The sequence below is a fragment of the Harpia harpyja genome, chromosome 4 (genome assembly GCF_026419915.1).
Source record: "Harpia harpyja isolate bHarHar1 chromosome 4, bHarHar1 primary haplotype, whole genome shotgun sequence".
In the NCBI taxonomy this organism is placed as follows: domain Eukaryota; kingdom Metazoa; phylum Chordata; class Aves; order Accipitriformes; family Accipitridae; genus Harpia; species Harpia harpyja.
Genome location: NC_068943.1, coordinates 48,793,501 through 48,804,246, shown reverse-complemented (window position 1 = coordinate 48,804,246; position 10,746 = coordinate 48,793,501). Strand labels below are relative to the sequence as shown.

The following is a 10,746-nucleotide window of genomic DNA, read 5'->3' as shown; positions in this document are numbered from 1 at the left end:
CTAGCAAGGTATGCTGGCAATGTTTAACAAACCATCCGTCTTTTACCTGGTTGTCCTCAACAGAAACCTTTGTTTGAACCACGGGCCTATTCAGTCATGCTGCTGTCTGCTTATCGGGAAGATTAATCTCCTAGGTATCACTATATTAATTTTACAAACTGGCCTTTATTATTCCGAGTCCTCCACTGGGGCAGCGGGAGGGTGAGGAAGCATTTCTGCCGCTGATGGGGCAGCCGGGCTCTGGGTTTGCCCGCCGCCAGCGTGACTCATCTCCGTTACAGTGCTGAAAACCAAACGCGGCGTGGTGAATCCTGACTCCCTCCCGCTCTGCGGATGCTCATGTTCTCATCGGCTTTTTTGGGGGGGGGATGCTGCGTGTCCCATGTCATCTCCTGCATCGCCCCAGCATGACGGCTCGTGGCAGGGATGCTGTGGCGGGAGCATCTCTGTGCGGCCCTGATGGGTATCTATCTGAAGAGCAAGGGGGCACAAGGCCAGCCCTGCTGCATGGAAGGGTGCGGGGAGTGAGCCGGGCAAAGGTGGCCGTCGGGAAGGCGGCCGTGGCGGGGGGGCCGGGCCCCAAATTCCTGGCAGAGTGCTGTGCACACACGCCTTATCTCGCCCAGCCGTGTTTGCGCAGCAGGGAGCCAGCCACCCTGGTGGGGAGGGAGGGCGGTCAGCACCCGCAAAAGACCCCCCAGCTCCAGTCCCTTCCACCCCCGTGTGCCAAGGGGGGTCTCTAAGCTATTTTGTGTGTTGCTGTAGGCTTTTTAACAAGATGTTGGAGTCTCCTGGTGCTTAACCACCCTTGATGGAGCTGCTCTCCATGACTTGCCTCATTGCAAGCGTTACAGAAGGTCAGTCATACCTCTGATAGCAGCCAGATCTCGTGGCACTGAGACCCACACAAGCACCAAGTGCCGTGTTCTTTCGAAACCAGTACCTGACTTGTTTTATTTGCACTGCCCAGGCCTCATGACAGAGGGGCGGCAGGTCACAAGCATCACCTAGAGATGCCACAGCATTCACACACCAGCTCTGCATCCTCTTGAGCCTGGGAAACATGCCCTCTGAAAGGGGTCTGCCGTGAAAATGTTGGTGCTACTCGTAAAGATGACCGATGCCTGCCTGGGTTTCCTGAAAGTGAGCCAAGGCCTTTCTTCCCAGACCCAGTGGGGTGAAGGTGAGGGGACACACGGGATCTGGAGGTCCCAACAGGCGAGTGGGAATCAGCTCAGGGTGCTGCGGGACGGAGCGGGCAGCTGTGACTGCATGACTCCCCCTGTTACTGAAGCCCCCTGATCTCAGTGATGTCACATACATCTCCTTCCAGTACAGAAAGGAGCTTAAAACCTTTATTTGAGCAAAACCAGGGCATTCCTGCAGCACGTCTGTGCCACTCGCCCTCTCCTCTCTCTTGGCTGTAATGAGTGCTGTGGGAAATGTCCAGCTCCTTATTAATAATAGAAGATAGGAAAGCAAACATCCCTGGCCCGCTGACCCACTCAGATGTACCTGCTGTGCACTCATCTGAGCACGTGGCTCCTTCTGCCCTGCCTTGCCATGGGAGCAAAGATGCTTTTCTTCCCCATTAATTGAGCTGGAGGGTGCCCAGGACTACCTGCGCGCGTGATGGGCTGCAGCGGCTGCTGCCCAGCCACCCCTGCCCTCTTGAAGCAGCCCCTGTAATTGTATATTTACCCATCGGAGGCTCTCATTATCTCATTATCATGAGAGGTTAACCAAGTGGCTCTGGGTCACCAAGAAGGTCACTAACAATGCTAGGAAGGGTTCAGATTCATTCGTTGGCTCGGCATCATTTTGGTGCTGAGGGACTGATCCCGAGGATGCCGTGGACACGTCTCTTCCCGAGCTGGGCAGGACATCCCCTCTCCCTTGCGTGCCCCTGGTTTGACCTGGCAGGTTGGATGCAGCGCACCGTGCGTGGGCGAGCAGGAGGGGCAAGCTGAACATCCTCACATCCCTTCCCTTTGCACCCCAAACTTGCATGAAATAACCACGCCTTCACTGCAAACAGCCGGACGATCGCAACTGGGCCCCCAGCTTCAGGAGCCAGGCTTTTCGTTCCTCCAGTCAAAATGAAGCAGCTAATAGGGGTGACCCAGCTTTTCCATGCAACACACCATTGCCAGGCAGGGGCTGCCTGTTCTGCCCAGGTGTTTGCATTGCCTTCAGCTATTATCCGCCCTCACAAGGAAATGCAGGGACTAATAAATAGCCCGTCAGCACAGAGTGGGAGACTTGAGCTTGGAAAGAGCACTTAGAAAGACAAGGATTTCCACCCCACAGCAGGAGAAGCGGCCCCTTCCCCTGCCTAAGCTAACTCTTCTGCTATGTCAAATAACAGGCAGGCGGAAACCCTGCCTACACTGGCAAGGGACAGAGGCTTCCCTGTTTGGATTCGAGATGGGGATTTCTGTGGCTGAAAGTACCTTTGTTATTTTTCCAGGAAAGCTTCCTTTTTGGCTGGCTTTGCCTCTGCATAGGATGCACACGGCAAATTGACTGCAGCGATGAAGAAGGAAAAATATTTAAACAAGCAATTATGAATGAGCTTTGGTTGCTAACTCGGAAAGCAGTTTCCTACGTCTGTGTTAAAATGTAAGCGATTTACCCTAGAAGGCCAATCGCAGCCTCAGGAGTTCATTAAGAACGCCTCTTAGATTAGAGCTTTGTGGCCAGAGAGGACCATAATTAGTCTGCTGTGCTCATTAATCACTTGTGCTACTAGAAAGCTGTGCTCCGCTTCCAGTGTGGGTATGCCTGGGAGCTGGTCCTGCCGACTGGTTCCCATTTATCTTCTCCCCACCAGATTAAAGAGCCTTTTAGCACCCTGGATTTTCTCCCCGGGGGGCTGATCCTACACCACAGCCAACTCATTTCTCAGTGTTTCTGAGCAGCTTGATGGCGAGCCCCGGTCCCTGCCTGCAACGCACATTGGCTCCTTGTTCCAGCCTTGCATTAACCTCATGGCTCTCCCCTGCAGCAGAGCCCAGCTCTGCAACCTCAGCTGGAAGACATAGCCGGCTCCAAGCTAAAGCCTACAGAAAGCAATGAAAATCCTTCCTCTAGCTCTCTGAAAGCTTTAACTCCGAGCAGAGCAAGCCGCAGCACCTCAATAACTGAGCAAAGCAAGAGCTTCAGATCAGACACCACTGCCAGCTTTGGGCAGGAGGATGTGGGGAGCTGCAGGCTGGCCAGGCAGAGGGCCAGAGACCCCTCTTCACCTCCACGGTGCTGGGATTTTGCAGAAGGGAGTGTAAACACTGGCCCAGCCCTTCCCACCCTCCTCCTGGCCAACCCTGGAGAGCCCCACCCTACAAAGAGGGCCAGGGCATCCTCATCCCCTGGGATGCAGCAGTGGCGGGTACTTGTGTGGTGGTCCCAAGGTGGGGAGATGGGACTGTGAGTAGCAGCTAGTGCCAGGTTTTGGTTTTGTCTTCTGTGGCAGGGCTCTCCGTCCTGCCCTGTGGGGTGTAGTGCCTGGGTGCTTCCCATGGCCTGACTTTAAAATCCTCGTGTTTAATTGGCTGCTTTTAAAAAGTTAAAAGGAAAGGAGTAAATAAGCCCAAGTGACTAAAGGGCCCAATCCTGACCTAGCTCTATGCACAAGCTGGGGGTGCAGGAACTGTGGCTTTGAGCGTGCTAAACTTCATCGGTGTTGCCAACGAGCCCTTGGCTGTGACGTGAGCATGCAGGCATTTCTCAAGGACAGAAGAGCCCTCTGAGATCTAGCCTCACGCGTGGTTTTATTGCCTCCAAGGGATGCAAGCTGGCTCTTAGCTACGCAGGAGTGTTTTAAGTTGCATTCTTTGTTATAACTGTTCTGCTAGACCCCTCTTGCAAAATAGCTGTACCTATTTGGATGTTTCAAAAGGCAAGGTGGCGATCAAAGCTTTTGGTGGCCTTGGGGCTGCAATGTTTACCTGGTTTTGAGGAAAGCTGGCTGCGGACTGTGGTGCTGCCCTGGACTTGCTCTGAATTGAGGATGTGTTCCCATGTGTGTGACACAAACCATGGCATAAGGGCTCTCACACCAGGGATACTTCAATCTGAAGTACGTGTGCAGGACACTATAGGTACCTGTGTTTAGAAAGGGTTTGGTTATATTTACAGGGGTTATTGCATACAAAATCTCTTCCCTCTCTCAGCCATTGGGGTCTCTAGGTGTGAGGATAAGCACTCAGGGAAAAATATCACTGCATGTATCCTGTCCTTCTAATCTTCTCTGGTTATCTATTAGTTACTACTGAAAGGCCAGGTATGGAATATTTGTTCCTCTGGTCTGCCTAGACTGGGTGATGCTTATGTTTTTACATGTGCTCTTCCTTCACCTAAGCCTACAAGTCCCCTTCTGAGCCCAGTGGTACATCCAACACCTCCATCACCTGCAGAATTAATGGTGTGGGTGCCTCATCACATGAGGTGTTTCATCCCATGAGGCACTAGAGACCTAAGCCAGTGGTGGGATACTGTTCGAATGCTGGTGACCTTGGCAACTTCTCCAGACACAATTCAGTCCCATAGGAAGCCCACGGTACCAATGCATCCAGGCTCTTTCAATGTCCTTGGGAACTTTATCACTGTGAGTCACCATTAGCTGGCCTTTACAAATCTATGACGTTTAAGGGCGTTTCCTCTTTGTGGAAAAAAAAAAAACCCTGGCACGGGGGGCTGGTGGCCCAGCCCCACATTCCTCTGGTGGCTTTGGGGCATGCCAAGTTCACGAGGAACGTGATGGCAGGCCTCCCTGGGCCAAGAACTGCTCGAGAAGACACTTCTCGGCTGCCTTGCATCTCCTGAGTGCAGCTCCATGTCTCCTCTTGTCAGGAGGATGCTCTGCAAGCCCTGATTGCCTTTTCAACAGTTCAGCTACAGGCACACCAGGGTAAACAGCATGTAAATCCATGGAGCAAACAGAGGAACCCACCGTATTTTCCCACCGTGCTCCATTCAGCTTCCATAGACAGCCCTCTGAGACCAAGAGGCATGCAGGTAGCATGTCTCAGCAACAGGGGACCAAAAAGCTAAGGAATAATTTAATTGCTCATAGGATTTGGCATTTGATACACTTTTCATTTGCAGGGGTGCTAGAGGAAAACCACACTTGCATGTGGTACCCTTAAGAGTACTTGAGTGTCTGAACTTGGAAATAACTGCAGAGGGAAAAGGGACACTCATCCATGCTCCGGCTGAGCAAGGGCTTTTCCCACCTGCCTGTGTTTAAATGCAATATCAGGGCTTTCTCACATGCAGCTGCAGTTAATAGGAAGCATTTGTTCCGTTAATGTTCGTGTGGCCATTGCATCGGTGGCTGTCAGCTGCAGAATCAGTAAGGCATTGGGGGTGAAAGCTTTCCAGCTGGGAGCTCGGGGGGGGCTTCAGTTGGATTTCCGTATCTGGGTGGCATAAAGGGAGGGACAAAGCACTGAAAAGACCCTTGGTGTGGTTCTCCCTCCACCGCCATGTGGTTTTGGCAGGCTCTGCTTTCGGGGCTGATGAGCAAAGCGTGCTGTCAGGGTTTGACGGAGTCAAGGGAAAAGTTCAAGCACCTTGAAGTTTGACTGTGATTCTCGTTTAAGCTGGCACAAATCACCTTCTCCCAGCAGCTTTATGGGGGCCTGGGGCCTACCTGTCCTTTACGCTGTGGAATGGGGGTTTCTGTTCAAAACTGGCACAAACAAATGCATTTTATTTGCTAAGTCAGAGAAAGCAGAACCAGCCACTGGTGCCTTTATCAGTGTGCCCAGGAAGGGAGACCATTCACTCTCCCCTTAAACCGCGTCCTCAAGAGGTGAGGTCCTAAAAACTGTGCCCTCCTTCCCCCAACACCTGGAAGAATCAGGCCTTTGGCAAACAATTTGGAGAAAGAAACGCAATGCAGAAAATATTCAAGCCCCTTGGTGACACCGGGGGGAGGAGAGAAGAGGAGCGAGGCAGTCTGCATTCCTCCCCATCCATACATTATTCGTGAGGGATTATTTGCTCAACCCCAAAGCGCACGCACACACACAAATTGACAGCTGCTAAGAAATACAAAGCGCTGTATTCAGATGACCAATATGGAGCAGAGGAGCTGCCTGCTCAGGGCTGGCTGACGTCTCAAATGTGCTAGCCCCATATTTTATCCCAAAGGAAGGATGAAAGAGTCTGAGGTTGGAGTAGAGGAAGCTGCACGCTTGCTGGTGTGAAAATCACAGGAGCTCTTCTGCATGGGCTTGGACCTACTGGGAGCCTGACCCAGCTGGGAAAGAGGTTATATATGTACGTGCACAGGGGTATGCACACACATAGGCATATGCACAGGGAGTTGAGGGCAGGTGAAAGGAAATCTGCAGCCAGCAGGCGGGCAATGAAACGGGGAGGCGTGAGCCAGGCTGTTCATTAGTACCTGGGTATGGCTGCCACTGACCTGATGGCAAATATGAAATATCAAAGCGCTTGTCAGCACTCCTGAATGGGACAAAGAAAAGGCGCATTAATGATTAACTCCGCTAAAAGCTCAGGCTTTTTTATTCCCATGGCGCTTGGACTATCTCGCTGCCATGTGACATGCTTGGGCCATTTTCTAGCAGATTGGGGAAAGCTAGTGAGCAAACACAGGTGCTTTCGAGTCAGCAGCGCTGTCAGGGACAACCACAAACAACACCAGCTATGCCTGCCTAAATTAGCTCCTGTGTTTGCCTCCATTTTTCCTTCCTGGAGATTTTACTTTCTAAGTCCAGCGTCTTTCGCTCCTGTCTTCAACTATTCACACGCAGCGTTAAAAGAGAGAGAGACAGAGAAAAGAAAAGAAAAGGGAAAACACACAGAAAGGCTCTTCTTTGAACCCGCAACGCTGCGTGGGGACCGAATGCAAAAGACCCGAGTAAACTAATTAAAACTACTCAGGTCTTTAACTGCAAAAACAAAACGCGTTTATTGTGCTCAAGTGGAATTATTTTCGTGATCCTCAGCAAACACAAAGTCCTGCAAACATATGCGGGGTGCTGCAATTGCGGTTTCTAATAAGCCTGGAGCAGCACGTCGCTGGGGGGAGAAGGGAAGGGGTCCGGGCTGGGCAGCCGCCGGGCACGGGGGTCCTGGGGGGTTCTGCCATCGCTTGCTGGGAGTCACACCTCGGACCCTGTGTGTGACCTCCCCGGTGCCGCCGTTCAGAGTGAAGGTCCCTCTAGTGGTGTTATTTGTTTTAATTTATTCCTTCCCTAGCACAAATCGGACAGACTTTCTTTTCCTGTTCAAATATTTATATATGTGTGTTATTGCACTATGCTCAGACTCCTTGCAATCACGGTGGGGCAATAAAGAACAGACTATCAGCGTGCGATGATAAAGGTACTTGGAGTAAACAGCAGAAAATGAAATAAAGTTATAAAAAGGAAGGCCTGGGATGGTATAAATGTCTACAAATAATCACTATATCAGCCTGTCTGATATTCAAGCAATTAACAACAACAGGGGTGAAATCGTACCCAAGCTGTGCTATTGAATTTAAACGCTGCCTCCTCTTCAGGCCCTTGAAGGAGGAGTAAAGCATCCTGCCTTTCCAAAGGAGGGATTTGCAGCTTTTCAGGGGCCGGGTAATCCGGATGGCAGCCTCCACTGTCTCTGCCAGCAAATGGCAGGAGAGGGGCTATACTAATTCACGCCGGCCCAGGCTCCCGCGGACCCCCGAGGGCTTCAGGTTTAGGGGGCTGCCAAATGCAATGGGATGATAGGGGGTTGGCCATGCAATGCAGAGGCTGGTCACGCAGCTGGAGCTCCCTCAGTTTTATCGTTGTGGAGAAAAGGTTGACCCCCAAAAATGGGATGACTCCCCCAGAGGGAGGAGGATTCAAATCTGCAAGGTCCAATAGTTTTCTTCGGGCTTGTGTTGAGCCTTTGCAGCAAACACGCAGTGAGCCTGGCAAGGTCCTGTGTGGCAGCCGAGCACTGGTAAGCATCCCTGAGACCGGTCGCAGCCTATGGCAAGCATGGGGTAACCCGATGGCGGTAGCGTCCGTTGTCTCAGATCAAGTGACTTAAGCAAAAAGTGAATTAAAGTTGTATAAGCAAAAAGTTACCGTGGTTCAGCTACTGGATGGCACCGTCAGGAGGCTCCGGCGGAGCGACCGTGCATCTGCAAACCTGCCCTTGCAATAGCGTTGGAGGTCAAATGCCCGATGGCGCCGAGCAAGAAGACAGTTCAGTCAGAAAGTGGATTTCTACAAACAGTGAAAAATGCAGGAGTTTGAAACCAGTGTCCAGATTTTGTACCAAGGACAATGATTGCAGATGCAACATAGTTCACTTAGGGGGGAAATTAAAATCTGTGTATTTAGGGAGATTATGCTTGAATTGGTACCAATTTATTTTGCCAAATTGAGCTGCAGCCAATTTCTCTCCCATGCGATGGTGGATAAATATCATTAAACAGGAAAAGATGAAGGCGATTGATGCCCTTGCATTAGCAGGAACTAACATTGTGTGCTTGAGAACGAAAGGACAAAATTGTGGAGATTTGGATGCAAATCATCCAAATGAGACAGATTAAGCAACAGGGGCCGAGGGAGAATGGGATCCGGAAAGCGCAATGCTGGGAAGAGTGGGGAAACTGCTTGGGTCGTGTTTGCTGAAGGAGTTAGAAATGGTGACACAGAGTCTGGGAAGATTCTGTCCTGCGTGCGCAGGTGTTGGCCCCTTCAAGACAGCCCAGATCTCCAGGTCTATTAAAGCTGGGGGTGCCGGGGGCACGTCCTACCTCTGGGCATTGGAAACTGAGGAGACCAGAGCCTGAGCCCAGTGCCATCCCTGACGGGGTCTGCTGCCAACAGCTTCCCCCTGCGAGCCTTCCCAACCTGGAACTCAAGCTGGGATCCTTGAAGGAAAAGCTTAAAAGCAATTCTCTTCTCAAACCAAGTCTGTTGGTGTTGGAGCTTTCTGTTTTCCAGCAAAAATTTAAAAGAATCTATAGGAGTGGTTTGTCATAACTTCTGGCTTTTGAGTTCTTAGCACAGTTTTTGAAGAGCTAACTATTCCTGAGTTTGGGAAACTTTGTTGTTTCTAACAAGACTGTGGATGCTTTGTTAGCGAGTGCAAAGTCTGATTTTTTATGAATTACAGTAAGTTTTTTGGACTGATGAGAGAATTCATAGAAATGACTTTTACCAGTATTATCAGAGCGGGAACCCCCCCCAGTCACTTCCTTTTATCCACTACAGACTGGCTTCCATCCAGTGTCAGCGACTACCCCCCTATTTCTGTGTTTGGAGAGGCCCAAGATAAATCTCTGGTTTGCCATTTGTAACAGATGCACAGGTAGAGTTTAACCCTTCCTTCACCCCCTCTCAAAGCTAAATAGTTGCAGTCTCTGGGGTTTTTTTTTCCTAGTTAGGAATTTTTTCTTATATATTTTTATTCCTCTTTATTCTAGCAGCAATTAAACTGGTTTTGGCGACTACCTATTGAAGACATGCTCCTCCACCTTTCCGTGTGCAGCGTAACACAAGAAGCCTGCTTGCTGCAGACCTAATCTTACCGTTGCCTATGCCGCAGCTCACCACAGATGCACGCTGCCGGTACGGAACGTAGCAGCAACGCGCTTGTCATCTTCCAGCCCACTGAAATGTGCCCATCCATTCGCTCTCTTAATTTTTCTGCCAAGCACTTTCTAATCCGTGATACAACTGTATTCTAATACTATCATGACCTCACTCCTGTGCACTTTTGACAGAGCTGGGTGCCAGGTTCTCTTCCCTCTGTAAATCCTTCGCTTCATCAGATGGACTCTGAAAGTCTGTTGACTAGATTTTGCTTCAGCCCACTGCTTTTGGTTTATGGGAAGGGGAAAGTCTCCTGGTGGAGGAAAGCTTGGGTCTGGGGTGTGTTGGGCTGCTCTAGCATAGGGTCATCACTTGGATCTTTTATAAAACCATTTTAGTGATCACTTCCCAAGAAAGTTTGCAGGTTAACATTTCCCAGCATCACGCAAAGATGAAGCAGATCCAATTTTTCCTTCTTGTAGAACGGTTGCTGATACAGTTTTAAGTATCACCCCTCTCTTCTTGGGTTCCCTGTGACTATAGACCCTCTGAGTGGGGTTTTCTTGGCTTTGTCCCATGATAGTTTATATGCTTGTGGGCACTAAGGGGGCTTGGTCCCTGTCCCCAGCCGGAGTCCCTGGGGAAATTCCTGGGGGCTTTCTGGGTTTGAACCCATCTCTACCCAGCTTGTTTGGGACAAGGGTGACTCTTCTTTGCAAAGCCAGTCCTCAGGAGGGCACGGGGAGGTAATGCAAACCATCCTCCAGCAAAACTGCGCTTTGCCTCTGGTGCAGGCAGAGCTGGGGGAGCGTGTGGCTGGCTTTCACTTCCCAATGCATGTGAAAGGACTTGCCTGTGTGCGTCGGTACCTGCACGAGCTGGGTGCAGCTCCTGCAGCACCCACCACTTCTTGCAGGGTGAAGGCAAAGAGGAGACACCGAGCTGGGGGGGGGGCAGGGCATGATGCTGCGAATCCCCACGGGGGGGGATGTTCTGCCTCATTCTGGGATCCGTGTCCCTGACGGGGGGTATGGAGAAGCTGGAGAGGAGGGTGCAGAGGGACCAGGGATGGGCACGGCTTGTGAGGCGAGCTGTGAGGAGGCACGCTGAGCTCTGCGCAGGGTTGTCACGGTCCGGCTGAAGGACCTGGGGAAAGTCACCCTGGGTGTTGCAACATCCCCACCTGCCCCGGCCTTGTCAGCAG

At 51.2% G+C, this 10,746-nt stretch overlaps 1 long non-coding RNA gene across 1 annotated transcript; it reads left to right on the top strand.

Moving 5' to 3' along the window:
* Positions 1-1,003: 1,003 nt before the first annotated feature.
* LOC128141311 (uncharacterized) lies at positions 1,004-10,465 on the top strand. Its single transcript, XR_008234953.1, has 3 exons — positions 1,004-1,183; positions 2,471-2,622; positions 9,434-10,465. It is a non-coding gene; the product is annotated as an uncharacterized LOC128141311 (long non-coding RNA).
* The last annotated feature ends 281 nt before the right edge of the window (positions 10,466-10,746 follow it).